The sequence below is a fragment of the Physella acuta genome, unplaced genomic scaffold, assembly GCF_028476545.2.
Source record: "Physella acuta isolate Inbredline_101_S28 unplaced genomic scaffold, ASM2847654v3 ptg000622l, whole genome shotgun sequence".
In the NCBI taxonomy this organism is placed as follows: domain Eukaryota; kingdom Metazoa; phylum Mollusca; class Gastropoda; family Physidae; genus Physella; species Physella acuta.
Window position 1 is genome coordinate 507,107 of NW_026732141.1, and position 18,253 is coordinate 525,359.

At 42.1% G+C, this 18,253-nt stretch overlaps 1 protein-coding gene across 2 annotated transcripts in view; it reads left to right on the forward strand.

Annotated features, from left to right (window-relative positions):
* The first annotated feature begins 2,802 nt into the window (after positions 1 to 2,802).
* LOC131948086 (G-protein coupled receptor daf-37-like) overlaps positions 2,803 to 18,253 on the forward strand; it is a 35,488-nt gene continuing 20,037 nt past the window's right edge. Inside the window, exon 1 of one of the 2 annotated variants that reach the window (XM_059309593.1) lies at positions 2,803 to 2,875. The gene's annotated coding sequence lies outside the window, so the exon portion shown is untranslated. Of the gene's footprint in view, positions 2,876 to 15,220; positions 15,303 to 18,253 lie in introns of those variants that run through there. The other variant, XM_059309592.1, reaches the window with a different exon arrangement.

Genomic DNA, 18,253 nt, shown 5'->3' on the forward strand with positions numbered 1-18,253 from the left:
TTACTAATAAAAGCCTTGGTGCTCACGTATGTTGATATATTCCCTTTCATCGGGAGTTCATTGATAGGGTCACTTTAAGACGTATGTTCAGTTTTCATTAATGAGAGCCAGACTTAACACATGCACATTGTCGTTAAGATTAACATATTAAGCTCTTTACGTCAAACTAACTCCTGCTGCTGCAGTGTAATTAATTCAGCCCAATTCTCATTCCGTTTATCTAATTTTCTGTAATAGGAGAGTCTATGCGTTGACCCGTTTGCTTCGAAAGTTGACCTACATTGTTGCGTCTGCTTGACGTCTGTTCTCAAATATCGTCTGCCAGGGAACTAAAGTCAAGTCTACAGGGAGCCATATCAACTCTACTTAGAACAAAGTCTACACGGAGCCATATCAACTCAGCTTAGAACAAAGTCTACACGGAGCCATATCAACTCAGCTTAGAACAAAGTCTACACGGAGCCATATCAACTCTACTTAGACAGAACAAAGTCTACACGGAGCCATATCAACTCTTTGGTGGTAGGGTGGTAGGGTGGAGCTAACTCCAAAAGTCCCAAGTTTGGACACCTGGGCAGGTGGGGCTCGTTGTTAATGTATAACAAGCAAACTTAGAGACAAAACGCTAAAAGCAAACAATCGCTGTCTTGTAGATGTGGTCAATGGCTTTGGAAGCAAATCCAGAAAGAAAAAGCAGACTGAAGTGGGAGTCAACAGAATATATGGAGAATATGATGTCGACACACAATCTCCTTCCATATTACAATTAACAAAGCAGAAGACGTGCCCTGATCCAACTCAAGTAGAACAAATAAACCCCCCACAAATGTTGACGACAGACACACGTATCAACAGAACACAGCCTCAACAACACAATTTTATAACTAGTACGTGATGTGACAATGGTGCCTGGATTATTTTTAACATTAATTAAACCGTTAATTAAACAGTTTTAACCATAACAAAGACAAAACGAGATAGCACGTAGGATGTTCTTGTGTTAAGACTTTAATTTAGAACCCCCCCCCCCCCGCTTCTCCCCCACCCCTCTCCCACCGAGCGTCTCCACACCAACCTGGAGAGTTGACATCACATCACGTGGTTTCTCCTCATTTAATTTTACTCAAGCACTCTGGAACAACCAGCAGATAAATAGTTCCGTTTTTTTAATCCGATCCCAGTTTTTGATGAACTTCACACCAACAGGCCGTGCTGCAACAATAGGGAGAAATATTTGCACAAAGTACGAACATTTCTCCTTCCGGCCTCCTCTGTTTGGGTTAATCAAAGCAAGCACGAACCGCTGGGTGAAGGCTGAGACCAGGGTGGGGGTGAGGCCCGGGGGAGGGGACGCCATTCTCCATCTGGCCAAGGCTAAGATATAAATCGAGCGAAATTTGGCCACATAACCTGATAAGCCCTCACGTTTACTGAAGGGAAAATAAAGGGAAAAAACTCATTTTGATTTACAAGGTTGAAGATGTTCGATTTTATTGGTTTTGCAGGGGCAGTCTTTGTTAAAGCAGGGACAGTGCCATGTTATCAAAACAACACTGTCAATGTCAATCAAAAAGATACTGTCAGTGTCAATTACTGTATTTCAAGCTGACATTAATCATGAACAACATGGCCGTCAGAATTTGGTTGTCAGAGATGACACAACTGTCATGAACAATTTGTCAGTGACATTATCTCCAGTTTGTTGAGCTTAAAAAAATTCAGTTCCACATTTTATACTTGAGCATGCGTCAAGTCGAAATGCATCATTTCTGAAAAACTTTTTAATTTTAAATATTTCGGCTGCCAATTAGAGATTAATTAATCAACTATTTTTAGCATTACAATAATTCAAAATCAGAATTACAGCAAAAAATATCAGCTTGTCTTAAGGTCATTGTGCCTCCCTTCATCTACCCCCCCCCCCTCCTCCAATCAGGACCAAACTGTCACGTGTTCAAAAATGTCGGATAACTAAAACATAAGCGGGTCATAAAATAAAACTTTTTAAAAATCTTCCAATAAAAAACTTGATATCGAAAAAACATGATGTCGAAACTTGAAAAAAGCATCAAAACCAAAATCCGTCAATGAAGATTGGGTAATAAGCAAGACATCAGGATAAGACGACCCTCAATAAGCTATGGATTATAATAGATACACAGTAGCTTGAGTAGTCAGCACATTTTGATGATATACGGTCCTTAAGTTATAATTACACAGAGAATCAACGCATGGCTTTTATCAATGTAAGTATTGTGTATATCAATAACGAATTATTGTTATTAATGATTGTATTAGTTTTACTATCTTCATCATTACCATCATCATCATTATCATCATTATTATTAGAAGTAATTTATTATTTTCATGTATTCCGTATTGTTATTTATTGAAGTTATTATTATTATGTTCAGCCACTGAATTTCGATCGCTGTAAGCATGACTTCCTGGTGTCACTGAGGTCAGAAATGACGTCATCAAAAGCCGTATTGCCGGCAGAAGACCGGTCTTGACGAGGTTCACGCCTGTTCATGTGAGTAGCAGGCGTGGAGGATACAGTCTCGTCTGCTCCCATCAACCGACGTCATCTCGCACGCGCGAATGTTGCGCGCTGGTCTGGTTTTTTTCATCCCGCAGTTACGGTCCTTGGTTTGTTGATTTTCTTGTTTGCGATCATCCATTGCGCTGTGCTTTCATCCGTGACTTAATTAAACAAATCAGCTGTTGAAGTATGCTTTTATACGTCTCTCAAGTGAGCTCATCAATTGAAGTATGCTTTCACACGTGACTTACTTAAACACATCATCAATAGACCTGTGCTTTCGTCCGTGATCTAATCAAAAACTTCTCATACATCTATTGGCCAGCTTTAAAGGTGAGTAATTTATATGGTGATTATATTTTAAATATGTATTGAGCTATATTTTACATATTTAAATACCTACATACAGTTTAATATTATTTAATTATTTTAGATTCTTTAATGATAATTAAATGAGTTTCAATTATTACCTAAGCCTATGTATCATCATTTAAAGATTTAGAATACGTCAAATGATATCCCTAGCCATGATTTAACACAAACTGAATGTAAAGGAAGAAATTATTCTTCAATACAATACAATTTTAATACTTCGTTGTTACCTCACATAAAGAACACAATACAAAACCACAATAGCTTTATACTTTCACAATACACCAATGATTTGTGTAAGTGATAGCATGGACTTATATTGGGAGTTGTCACGTGACCTCAGGTCATGTGATATGACCAGACAACTGTAAATTGAGCAGCCAAGTTGAACCACAGCTGTTCCGGAGTGTGAGCTCATGTTTCATGGTCTGTTGCTTCTAAATCTCAACATTCATCAAACGCGTCTAGACCGGTTGTCCAAGCAGTGAATGGAAACAATTTGAACATTTTTATACTCCACCGAAACTCGTCCAATCTATTCTAGTTGAATGTTGCCGTGTATATTTCTACATGATTGTAATAAGTAAATTTTAATATACTATTACTGAGACAAAACATAGGTTACCTAACCTGAGGCCAATCATAGGTTACGTAACTGCTAGTGAACGCCCTCTCATTTGGAATAACGACGAGACCAATAAAAATGAGTTCGAAAATTTGATTTCTAGTATATTTAGACTCCGATATTTCGATACATTGCTAAAAGTATTTTCAGACACTTGTAACCGGAAATTCATTAAACAAATCAATGCGACACAGGACCCAATTGATGCGACACATCGCTAAAACTATGCGACACAATACTTAAATATATGACACACTGCAACGAATATATGCAACACACCACCAAATATACGTGACACACCACCAAATATATGCGACACACAGCACCGGATATACGACAATATATATATATATATATATGTATATATATATATATATATATATATATATATATATATATATATATATATATATATATATATACGACACACCACCAAATATATGCGACACCCCAGCAAATATATGCGACACACCACCAAATATACGCGACACACCGCCAAATATATGCGACAAATGTAAACCACACGTCTTCCGCAAGATTAGGCAAATTGAGGCAAAAGTTCAACGACCAGGAAACGCGGCTTATATTTAAATAACAGTGCTTTAACTCCAGAACATTCTCTAGCGCCGCCCACACTCCCAGAGTCTATCACCCACAAGTTGCTCTAGATGTGATGTACCCCGTCACACGTTTCTTCCCTTACTTCCAACAATCGACATTCAGAAGGAGATGAAATTGGGACTAACTTGATTGAGAAGTTAACACTATCTAGCCTGGTTGGTAGAAGAGACTGGTGTTTAATCCTCAATTAATCAGACCAGTGGTGTTTAAACCCCAATAAATGGGACTTGTGTTTTATCCCAACTGAAATCTCGTTCCCAGGTCCCATAAATCTCAGTCCCATAAAGCTCAGTCCCATAAATCTCAGGTCCCATAAATCTTAGTCCCATAAATCTCAGGTCCCTCAAATCTCAGGTCCCATAAATCTTAGGTCCCACAAATCTCAGGTCCCATAAATCTCAGGTCCCATAAATCTCAGGTCCCATAAATCTCAGGTCCCATAAATCTCAGGTCCCATAAATCTCAGGTCCCATAAATCTCAGGTCCCATAAATCTCAGGTCCCATAAATATCAGGTCCCATAAATCTCAGGTCCCATAAATCTCAGGTCCCATAAATCTCAGGTCCCTCAAATGTAGGGCCCATAAATCTCAGGTCCCATAAATCTCAGGTCCCATAAATCTCAGGTCCCATAAATATCAGGTCCAATAAATCTCAGGTCCTATAAATATCAAGTCCTATAAATCTAAGGTCCTATAAATCTAAATAAATGTTAATTTTATTTTTATTAATTTTTTTTTTTTTTGCAAATTGATTTTTTATCCGCTTTAGCTAAATCGAAGATCGCTTAAGTCAAGTATAATAAAGTGAAAGTAGGTCTGTTGAGCCAGTGGGCCATCTGATACAAGTGTGGCTAGTATTGAGGTTAATCCGTCCATACAATGTGTCGGGAGAAGGGTTGGGTTTAACGTAGGGTTTAACTCTGGGTTTAACGTAGGGTTTAACTCTGGGTTTGTAATAACGTGTAATGTTTTTTTTTTAAACTTCTGGTTGCTAATTAAATATCTTCATTTTTGATTGCTAATTAAATATCTTTATTTTTTTATTGCTAATTAAATATCTAAAAATGTGTGTCATAATGTGATGTGCTGTGAGAGGAAGATAAAATTAAATTTCAAATGCCAGTTATTGAAATCTTGAAGAACACGACACTGTACAGAATTTGGTAGGACAGGACTAGCATGAGACACACTAGCAGGACACGACAGCATGAGACACACTAGCAGGACACGACAGCATGAGACACACTAGCAGGACACGACAGGACTAGCATGAGACACACTAGCAGGACACGACAACATGAGACACACTAGCAGGACATGACAGGACTAACATGAGACACACTAGCAGGACACGACAGGACTAGCATGAGACACACTAGTAGGACATGACAGGACTAGCATGAGACACACTAGTAGGACACGACAGCATGAGACACACTAGCAGGACACGACAGCATGAGACACACTAGCAGGACATGACAGCATGAGACACACTAGCAGGACACGACAGCATGAGACACACTAGCAGGACACGACAGGACTAGCATGAGACACACTAGCAGGACACGACAGGACTAGCATGAGACACACTAGCAGGACACGACAGGACTAGCATGAGACACACTAGCAGGACACGACAGCATGAGACACACTAGCAGGACACGACAGCATGAGACACACTAGCAGGACACGACATGACTAGCATGAGACACACTAGCAGGACACGACAACATGAGACACACTAGCAGGACACGACAGCATGAGACACACTAGCAGGACACGACATGACTAGCATGAGACACACTAGCAGGACACGACAGTATGAGACACACTAGCAGGACATGACAGCATGAGACACACTAGCAGGACACGACAGGACTAGCATGAGACACACTAGCAGGACACGACAGCATGAGACACACTAGCAGGACACGACAGGACTAGCATGAGACACACTAGCAGGACACGACAGGACTAGCATGAGACACACTAGCAGGACACGACACGACAGCATGAGACACACTAGCAGGACAAGACAGGACTAGCATGAGACACACTAGCAGGACACGACATGAGACACACTAGCAGGACACGACAGCATGAGACACACTAGCAGGACACGACAGGACTAGCATGAGACACACTAGCAGGACACGACAGCATGAGACACACTAGCAGGACACGACAGCATGAGACACACTAGCAGGACACGACAGCATGAGACACACTAGCAGGACACGACAGCATGAGACACACTAGCAGGACACGACAGCATGAGACACACTAGCAGGACACGACAGGACTAGCATGAGACACACTAGCAGGACACGACAGCATGAGACACACTAGCAGGACACGACAGCATGAGACACACTAGCAGGACACGACAGGACTAGCATGAGACACACTAGCAGGACACGACAGCATGAGACACACTAGCAGGACACGACAGGACTAGCATGAGACACACTAGCAGGACACGACAGGACTAGCATGAGACACACTAGCAGGACACGACAGCATGAGACACACTAGCAGGACACGACAGGACTAGCATGAGACACACTAGCAGGACACGACAGCATGAGACACACTAGCAGGACACGACAGGACTAGCATGAGACACACTAGCAGGACACGACAGCATGAGACACACTAGCAGGACACGACAGGACTAGCATGAGACACACTAGCAGGACACGGCAGGACTAGCATGAGACACACTAGCAGGACACGACAGGACTAGCATGAGACACACTAGCAGGACACGACAGGACTAGCATGAGACACACTAGCAGGACACGACAGGACTAGCATGAGACACACTAGCAGGACACGACAGCATGAGACACACTAGCAGGACACGACAGGACTAGCATGAGACACACTAGCGGGACACGACATGAGACACACTAGCAGGACATGACAGGACTAGCATGAGACACACTAGCAGGACATGACAGGACTAGCATGAGACACACTAGCAGGACATGACAGGACTAGCATGAGACACACTAGCAGGACACGACATGAGACACACTAGCAGGACACGACAGGACTAGCATGAGACACACTAGCAGGACACGACAGGACTAGCATGAGACACACTAGCAGGACACGACAGGACTAACATGAGACACACTAGCAGGACACGACAGCATGAGACACACTAGCAGGACATGACAGGACTAGCATGAGACACACTAGCAGGACACGACAGGACTAGCATGAGACACACTAGCAGGACATGACAGGACTAGCATGAGACACACTAGCAGGACACGACAGGACTAGCATGAGACACACTAGCAGGACACGACAGGACTAACATGAGACACACTAGCAGGACACGACAGGACTAACATGAGACAAACTAGCAGGACACGACAGGACTAGCATGAGACACACTAGCAGGACACGACAGGACTAGCATGAGACACACTAGCAGGACACGACAGCATGAGACACACTAGCAGGACACGACAGCATGAGACACACTAGCAGGACACGACAGCATGAGACACACTAGCAGGACACGACAGGACTAGCATGAGACACACTAGCAGGACACGACATGAGACACACTAGCAGGACACGACAGGACTAGCATGAGACACACTAGCAGGACACGACAGGACTAACATGAGACACACTAGCAGGACACGACATGAGACACACTAGCAGGACACGACAGGACTAGCATGAGACACACTAGCAGGACACGACAGGACTAACATGAGACACACTAGCAGGACATGACAGGACTAGCATGAGACACACTAGCAGGACACGACAGCATGAGACACACTAGCAGGACACGACAGCATGAGACACACTAGCAGGACACGACAGGACTAGCATGAGACACACTAGCAGGACACGCCAGCATGAGACACACTAGCAGGACACGACAGGACTAGCATGAGACACACTAGCAGGACATGACAGGACTAGCATGAGACACACTAGCAGGACACGACAGGACTAACATGAGACACACTAGCAGGACACGACAGGACTAACATGAGACAAACTAGCAGGACACGACAGGACTAGCATGAGACACACTAGCAGGACATGACAGGACTAGCATGAGACACACTAGCAGGACACGACAGGACTAGCATGAGACACACTAGCAGGACACGACAGGACTAACATGAGACACACTAGCAGGACACGACAGGACTAACATGAGACAAACTAGCAGGACACGACAGGACTAGCATGAGACACACTAGCAGGACACGACAGGACTAGCATGAGACACACTAGCAGGACACGACAGCATGAGACACACTAGCAGGACACGACAGCATGAGACACACTAGCAGGACACGACAGCATGAGACACACTAGCAGGACACGACAGGACTAGCATGAGACACACTAGCAGGACACGACAGCATGAGACACACTAGCAGGACACGACAGGACTAGCATTAGACACACTAGCAGGACACGACATGAGACACACTAGCAGGACATGACAGGACTAGCATGAGACACACTAGCAGGACACGACAGGACTAGCATGAGACACACTTGCAGGACTAGACAGGACTAGCATGAGACACACTAGCAGGACACGACAGCATGAGACACACTAGCAGGACACGACATGAGACACACTAGCAGGACATGACAGCATGAGACACACTAGCAGGACACGACAGGACTAGCATGAGACACACTAGCAGGACACGACAGCATGAGACACACTAGCAGGACACGACATGAGACACACTAGCAGGACACGACAGGAATAGCATGAGACACACTAGCAGGACACGACAACATGAGACACACTAGCAGGACACGACAGCATGAGACACACTAGCAGGACACGACAGCATGAGACACACTAGCAGGACACGACAGGACTAGCATGAGACACACTAGCAGGACAAGACAGGACTAACATGAGACACACTAGCAGGACACGACAGGACTAACATGAGACAAACTAGCAGGACACGACAGGACTAGCATGAGACACACTAGGAGGACACGACAAGACTAGCATGAGACACACTAGCAGGACACGACAGCATGAGACCACAGACACTTGTCCCGTGGGGACCGTCCTGGTCTCGTTTTCAGCCCATCAGCCCTAAAACAGCTCAACTTAATCGCCTCATGGGCAGAGCTAGATGATCGCGGCCCCGATTACCTGCCAACGCATTAGACATTCGATACTTTTGTTTGTGTGGTGTTGTATGACGTGAATAATGCAGGTATCGATTCTACAAGTATCGTTTGGAGAAAAAATTAAATAAATATTCTCTAATCGGGTATTGACGTCATGGCGATTATCAGCAAATTAATGACATAATAATGATGGTCAGCAGGGGCAGACGAGAGGTGACGGCAGGACATTGAATAAAGTGCTGATGGCATGACATTGAATAAAGTGCTGATGGCAGGACATTGAATAAAGTGCTGACGGCAGGACATTGAATAAAGTGCTGACGGCAGGACATTGAATAAAGTGCTGATGGCAGGACGGTAGGACATTGAATAAAGTGCTGATGGCAGGACGGTAGGACATTGAATAAAGTGCTGATGGCATGACGGCAGGACATTGAATATAGTGCTGATGGCAGGACGGTAGGACATTAAATAAAGTGCTGATGGCAGGACATTGAATAAAGTGCTGATGGCATGTTGTGAGAGACGGAAGTAGTTCTAGCCTGTTGCTGATATCCCCCCGCCCAGGGTTTATTCCAGAAACCTTCCCCGTCCCCCCAAGAAGTACATTTTTTTTGTTAAACAAAAACTTTGGGAACAAAATCACAATATAAAAGAGGCTCCGTCCCTCAACCAAAAAATTAGCTCACGTGTTAGTAAGCAGACAGATTATAAAATTGACAGTTACAAGCTTTTAGCCTGCTCTTTGTCGGTAGGTTGGGGGAGAGAAATGGGGGGGGGGGGGGGTAAATCTTGCCCCCTAATTTTTAACCCATTTTAAGTGGAGCGTGTTCTTTTTATATTTTTCAGATTTTCCAAGAATATATAGCCTACTATTAAAAAAATCTATTTAGATATTAAATTAGTCATGAAATTTTAATTGAAAGATTACCATTTGATTTTAGAAAGGGCGATAACAAGAGTTGTAGCAATCGCATGATTAGTCACTTAAGCTGGTGTTCACAGCTGGTTTGCTCAAATCATGTGGATAAAAAGGCGGATAAAATCTATTGCAGTTTACGGCTGGACAATTTATATATATAATTCTCTTCTTGGAGACGTTAGAAAACAAGCTGTAAGCGCGCCTAGCAGTCCCCTCTCTTCCTCTCTATGCATATCGCAACCACCCTCACCCCACTTGGTCTGGTGAGCTGTAGTTCACGCTAATTGTTTACAATCGTAGAGCCGGGTTTAGTGACGCCTATAAGGGGCAGATAATTTAGTTAGAAACTATTTTAAACTTGGGTGGGGGATAGAGTGTAACTAAGAGGTGGCTGCTTTTACGGGGTGGGGGGAAAGGAGAGTCTTAGTGTTTTAAAGCAATTTTTTTCAGTGGCAGCATTGGTACTGTCGAATTCACAAATTATGAATTACTGAAAAGTAGAAAATAAAACTAAATAGCGGCGTATGATACGCAGCGGGTCGGCTCGTTGTATATATTATAACTGCGTTACATCTAGCTGTGTAGAGGTGGTCATCGCACTGTTTCTTGTGTGCTCTTAATTGTAATATCCAATTATAAAAAAAGTAATATCCAAGGAGATCAGCTGTCAACTTGTCATACCCAATATAGGCCATTAACTCAGCATGCTTTTCTTTCTCGATTTACTTCCATATCCTTTATCCAACCTACGAGCCAGCAATAGTTTGATGTTGGATTTGTCTCTCCAATGTGGGATGCTGTGACCAGCTATCGGGTCTCATCTACCAACTCTTCGGTTTAGCAACCATGAGGTACCCCGACCCCCGGGCCGTTATCGTGTTAACACTGGTTAGAATACCACTTCCGGTTACTAGAAATCGCTCAAAAACTTAACCAATAGTACGACCTAATATTTTGAATCACTTATATGTAGAATAGACTTGAAAAGTTGGTTCCAAATGGATCTCAATTTTTTTTTGTCAGATATTTTTTTAAACCAAATTTTAATATTTTATAACATTTGTGTAATAAGTATAAAATTACGTCCGGTTTCATTAAGGCTAGAAACAGTCAAATATTTAATTACTAGTAATACAATAGTAATTTAGCTAACTCTTTTATTTTTAATTTGGATAAGTGGAGTCAGGGTGTTGTGGTGATTGGGGATGTTATATTCTTTAATATAAGCACATTACTACGCTATTCAGCTTAGATAACTATTGTGTATTGTTGTCATGGAAAACAGTTGTTCTAGCTTTTTTTGTTTTACTCCTTTTTACTCTCCCTGGCCATTCCGGTTGACTTCAAGGAGAGGTTAAGGGCAGGTTTGAAAATATTTGAATTGATAAAATAATTGTTAGATTTAAAAAAAAATTAGTATGATTACATAGACTTTCAGGCCTTTTGTGTAAACCTATCTGAAAGTGTACTCAAGTTATCGGTTTTTGAGAAGCCAGATATACACCGTATATCACTTCCGGTTTACAGAAATCGATAAAAAGTTGATTGAAACTTAATACTTAGATATATATGTAAAACGTGTCCCACCTAATTTAATCGGTTTTATTTTTACTCGGGAAGGCATTAAAGGTCAAAGGTTGTCACTGTCTTGATTTCACTCCCTTTCTTTCCCCTTTCGTTGATGCCACGTTTCCTGAGTGTGTGTACCATTAGTTGTGTGAATATCACTCACAAGGTTGTTATTGTGTGAATATCACACACCAGGTTGTTATTTGAATGAATATCACTCACTAGATTGTTATTTGTGTGAATATCTTTAGGTTGTTATTTGTGTGAATATCACTCACTAGGTTGTTATTTGTGTGAATATCACTCACTAAGTTGTTATTTGTGTGAATATCACTCACTAAGTTGTTATTTGTGTGAATATCTTTAGGTTGTTATTTGTGTGAATATCACTCACTAGGTTGTTATTTGTGTGAATATCACTCACTAGTTTGTTATTTGTGTGAATGTACCCCTGTTGTTCCCCCAAATCTGGTCAATTATGCATGAATGTATCTACCCTCCGCCGCTCACTAATTAACATGTGTTAATGCAGCAATCTGCGCATGGCTAATTAATGGACGTCACTCATCAGGTTGACACGTGACACAGAAACTACCAGAACACACAGATACACATGGATATAAATAGACATGAATGTATCAGAGGCGTAGACAGGGGTGGACAGAGGGTGGGACAGGGGTTGGGACAGGGGTGGGACATGGGAGTAGGACAGGGGGTTTGACAGGGGAGTGGTCTCACTTCCATGAATATTTTCAGTAAACTGGCATGTATTATGAGGTCAATTTAACTACAATTTAACCTAAGTCCCCTATGTTATAATAAATACCAGTCACTACTCAAAAGCTACGAAGTGAAACCATCAACAATGGGGAATTACGTGTCATTTAATTACCTAATGTTTTCCTTACCACATGGATATTTCTTCGACCTCTCTGGGCCGTCCCCTCACAGTGTCTGTTTTATTTAGCGTCATCACGTCTGCTGTTTACGTCATACGTGGTGTACGGTGACCGTCCAACAATTATCTCTCCAGTCCTGGGTCAGTCTGTCCGGCTGATTCCAGGAGTAACCGTTGCTTGTGGTGCCAGACACGTAACGTAAAGGTCGTGTGAGAAAAATACTGACAGGAAGGATAGCAGTAAGGTGGTCATATTTTGCTCACGTCTGCGAAATCGTGATCGATAAATGATTAAGCTCTGTCTTGGCTCAATGGTATTTTAAATTGTCATCGGGTTTTAGTAGCTTTAACATTTCTGATTGATTTGAGTTGACTGCGTTTAATCGGCGTAACGCAGATACACAAAAAAAAAAAACCTTAGGTGAACAGAGCTTGACATTTTGTGGGCTTTGAGAAAAAGGAAGGCAGCTGATAAAATTAATACATAAAAAAACTTTTCCCTGCACACGCCTCGACCCTACACCTGGGTGTAGCCCCTGGTTTATCTGGTCACGTGACTGACAGAAACCTGTTGTTACCTCAAGGTGAGTACATCACTGGTGTTGTCCTGTACACGATGCTAGACCACAGGGTGGGGACGGGAAGCCGAGGGTCGTTTATAAAACACTCAAGTTTTGATACTTCATAGAACCCAAACACGGGGACATAACTCCACAGAACCTAAACACGGGGACATAACTCCACAGAACCCAAACACGGGGACATAACTCCACAGAACCCAAACACGGGGACATAACTCCACAGAACCTAAACACGGGGACATAACTCCACATAGCCTTAACACGGGGACATAACTCCACAGAACCCAAACACGGGGACATAACTCCACAGAACCCAAACACGGGGACATAACTCCACAGTACCTAAACATGGGGACATAACTCCACAGAACCCAAACACGGGGAAATAACTCCACAGAACCCAAACACGGGGACTTAACTCCACAGAACCTAAACACGGGGACATAACTCCACAGAACCCAAACACGGGGACATAACTCCACAGAACCCAAACACGGGGACATAACTCCACAGAACCCAAACACGGGGACATAACTCCACAGAACCCAAACACGGGGACATAACTCCACAGAACCCAAACACGGGGACATAACTCCACAGAACCCAAACACGGGGACATAACTCAACAGAACCCAAACACAGGGACATAACTCTACAGAACCCAAACACGGGGACATAACTCCACAGAACCCAAACACGGGGACATAACTCCACAGAACCCAAACACGGGGACATAATTCCACAGAACCCAAACACGGGGACATAACTCCACAGAACCCAAACACGGGGACTTAACTCCACAGAACCCAAACACGGGGACATAACTCAACAACACTCAAACACGGGGACATAACTCCACAGAACCCAAACACGGGGACATAACTCAACAACACTCAAACACGGGGACATAACTCCACAGAACCCAAACACGGGGACATAACTCAACAGAACCCAAACATGGGGACAAAACCGAAAAAGGGGACATAACTCCATATAACCCGGGTAAAGGACGCTGTGAGAAAGTCCAGATGTTTGACCCAGGCAGGGGGGGAGCAGACGGTAGTTATCGCCCCTGTCCTAACTGCTAATGACGTCACCAAATCAGCTCTCGGCAGCTAAAGCTAAAACATTTACAAGACTGTCTAAGCTCAATAATAGGTGTGGGGTTAGTGTGGGTTGTGTGGTTAGTTCGGTGAGTGTGGGTTGTGGGGTTAGTGTGGTTAAAGTGGGTTGTGTGGTTAGTTTGGTGAGTGTGGTTAGAGAGGGTTGTGTGGTTGGTGTGGTGTGGGTTGTGTGGGTTGTGTGGTTAGTTTGGTGAGTGTGGTTAGAGAGGGTTGTGTGGTTGGTGTGGTGTGGGTTGTGTGGTTGGTGTGGTGTGGGTTGTGTGGTTGGTGTGGGTTGTGTGGGTTGTGTGGGTTGTGTGGTCTTAGGCTAAGTGACAACCGTGTAAGGCTATGTGACAACCCAGTAATAGGCTTCCGACAGCCCTCCCCCTCCCTGCGCCCACATACCACAGTGTATTTATCAAGCACAACACTTTGTTGTTAACGATCGACACTTAAAACATTGACATCTGTTCGCATTCTTCACTTTATTTACAACCCCACTCCCTCCCTCCCTTCCCACCCCTCCCATCCTTATACGAACACAATTTAAAACGTGTGACCCCGCCAATTTAATTAATTTAATTGTGATTATAACCAAATAACAAACACCGAGGTCGAAATATTTGGTCTCATATTGATCAGTTCCCTGACTTTCAACCCAAAATGGAGCCACTCCCAGCAAGGCCTATAATCAAGTACAAGCTGTTACAAGAATTACTTCCCCTCATTATTCCCACTTTCAGTTTCCGCCATGAAAACAAGTCAATACGAGCCGGCAGACGGCAAAGTTTGCCGACATCTGACGAATATAAACTAGGTTGCTTATATTTAACGGCTGAGCAACTCTGTCACACCCGCTGTGGATTATGCTTCAAATCATTTTAGTCGCAGAATTCTTGAAAATCTGGCCAAAAGTAAGTCACTTCTAATTGAGTTACGGCTTTAGCTTCGTTTATCGGCACGCAAAAATAGCTTTTGCGAAACTCTGCTTGACTTTTCTGTAATCTAAAATACAAAAACAAAACGCCAATTTATAAAAGTGCGCATGGTCCAATTTTTCAGGTCGTTTCGGATATTTTTAGCCAAAGAGAAGTTAGTTTGTAACCGGAATTACGGCTCATAATTCAAAGCGATTAAACCTCGAATCGCAATTTTTTTTTTGACTAAATATTACATAAACACGCGTGACAGTCAACTTTAAAAATGTTTCTCTTAAGTTTATAATTCTCAGTAACTTGAGCGTGTCAACCAGAGTAAATTGTTTTCTATCTGTTGTCACGCTTAAATTTTTCAATTTTTCACATCACTCATGGAATGTTCTTCCAATTTCGAGTTCAAGAAATAAGTTCGTGGAAATATCACACTATTACATCCATGTTGATTTATAGGATAAAAATAAATTTGCATGTGTTTTAGAGCTAAAATAGGGTAGCATCATCATAGGAAAAAAAAAACATTAACATCCGAGTGAACTCAATGACACCAGGCTATTTTTGGACACAGATCAGCATAAAAATAAACTCATGTGTCTGATTCGACAATTATTTTTTAAGTGTTGCCCATAAAACTTGAAGCTTGAACTCTAGAAATGTACACGATCATTAAGTGAAGAGACCATCAATAAAAAATTAATTTATCCACAATCATTGAGGAAGAGACAAAAAATTAATTGAAGAAAAACTCGACATGAACAGAATGGGCGCGGGGAGAAAGATGGCGCCTTGTATCAGCTCAAGACGTTCTTGTCAGCAGACGGAGAACACACTTCAGCAGACCTAAGACGGAATGGGGGGGGGGGGGGGGGGTAACGGGACAGGGTGATTTTTCCTCTGTTGTGTTGATGTCTTGACATGCGGCTAACAATTCATTCGGTCGCGTTTAAACACAACACCAAATGTTAGGACATTCAGTTTGGCGAGAACAACAGCCTCCATGGCATTCAAAATGTCCAACAACAATCACAGCGTTAAGGGCATTCAAAATGTTGCACAAATCTAGGGACATTTGTAAAAGATGGCCGAGAACTGTCATTTGTTAATTTCATTTGTTAATTTGTTAATTTTTCTTTTTTTTTTTGTTAATTTTTATTCTTGATTTTGATAATCCGTATTGTTTTTTTTTGGAACATCTTCCTTCTCTAATGCTTTATCTACGATCGTTCTTATGTGAGCCTTCGTGTGTCCTGTTCTTGGTGTGTCCTGTTCTTATTATGGTGTGGGTTGTGAGGTTGGTGCGTGTTTTGGGGTAAGCGTAATTAGTGTGGGGTATGTGCTTATCTTAGTGCGTCCTGACCTTGGTGTGTCCTGACCTTCGTGTGTCCTGACCTTCGTTTGACCTTCGTGTGTCCTGTCCTTGGTATGTTCTTATCTTGGTGTGCCTTGAACTTCGTGTGTCCTGCTTTCAGTGTGTCGTTATTTCCGTGTGTCCTAGCTTAGTTTGTCGGTGCGTACTGATCCTGGTGTGTCCTGATCTATGTGTGTCGTAACGTTGGCGTGCGTAGCTTTAATGTGTCCTAATATTAATGTATCTGTGTTGACATTTTAAAATTTTTATCAAGCTAAGATACAAGTTTTAGTTGCTAGCTAGAGCTAAGATACAAGTTTTAGTAGTTAGCTAGAGCTAAGATACAAGTTTTAGCAGCTAGCTAGAGCTAAGATACAAGTTTTAGCAGTTAGCTAGAGCTAAAATACAAATTTTAGCAGCTAGCTAGAGCTAAGATACAAGTTTTAGTAGCTAGCTAGAGCTAAGATACAAGTTTTAGTAGCTAGCTAGAGCTAAGATACAAGTTTTAGCAGCTAGCTAGAGCTAAGATACAAGTTTCAGCAGCTAGCTAAAGCTAAGATACAAGTTTTAGCAGCTAGCTAGAGCTAAGATACAAGTTTTAGCAGCTAGCTAGAGCTAAGATAAAAGTTTTAGCAGCTAGCTAGAGCTAAGATACAAGTTTTAGTAACTAGCTAGAGCTAAGATACAAGTTTTAGTAACTAGCTAGAGCTAAGATACAAGTTTTAGTAACTAGCTAGAGCTAAGATACAAGTTTTAGTAACTAGCTAGCGCTAAGATGCACGTTTTAGTAGCTAGCTACAGCTTAGATACAAGTTTTAGTAGTTAGATAGAGCTAAGATACAAGTTTTAGTAGATAGCTAGAGCTAAGATACAAGTTTTAGTAGTTAGCTAGAGCTAAGATACAAGTTTTAGCAGTTAGCTAGAGCTAAGATACAAATTTTAGCAGCTAGCTAGAGCTAAGATACAAGTTTTAGTAGCTAGCTACAGCTAAGATACAAGTTTTAGTAGCTAGCTAGAGCTAAGATACAAGTTTTAGCAGCTAGCTAGAGCTAAGATACAAGTTTCAGCAGCTAGCTAGAGCTAAGATACATGTTTTAGTAGCTAGCTAGAGCTAAGATACAAGTTTTAGCAGCTAGCTAGAGCTAAGATAAAAGTTTTAGCAGCTAGCTAGAGCTAAGATACAAGTTTTAGTAGCTAGCTAGAGCTAAGATACACGTTTTAGCAGCTAGCTAGAGCTAAGATACAAGTTTTAGTAGCTAGCTAGAGCTAAGATACAAGTTTTAGCAGCTAGCTAGAACTAAGAAGTAACTAAAATCTGTTTTTATTGTTCAACAGACTAGTAAATAATATCTTAGTTAAACTATCATTAATTCTGTTACTTGAATACTTATAAATTAAAATCGATTTTATTTTTATAAACATCCTTGAAATATTTTGTTTGCAACGTTTTTATAATGGTCTACAAGTTGATGCAGGCTATGTGGTGGCTATAATTAGACAAACTTGTCAATCAGATCTTTAAATAAACCTGATTCTTTAACACCATGTATTGGGATGTGTAGCACCATATATTTTGATGTGT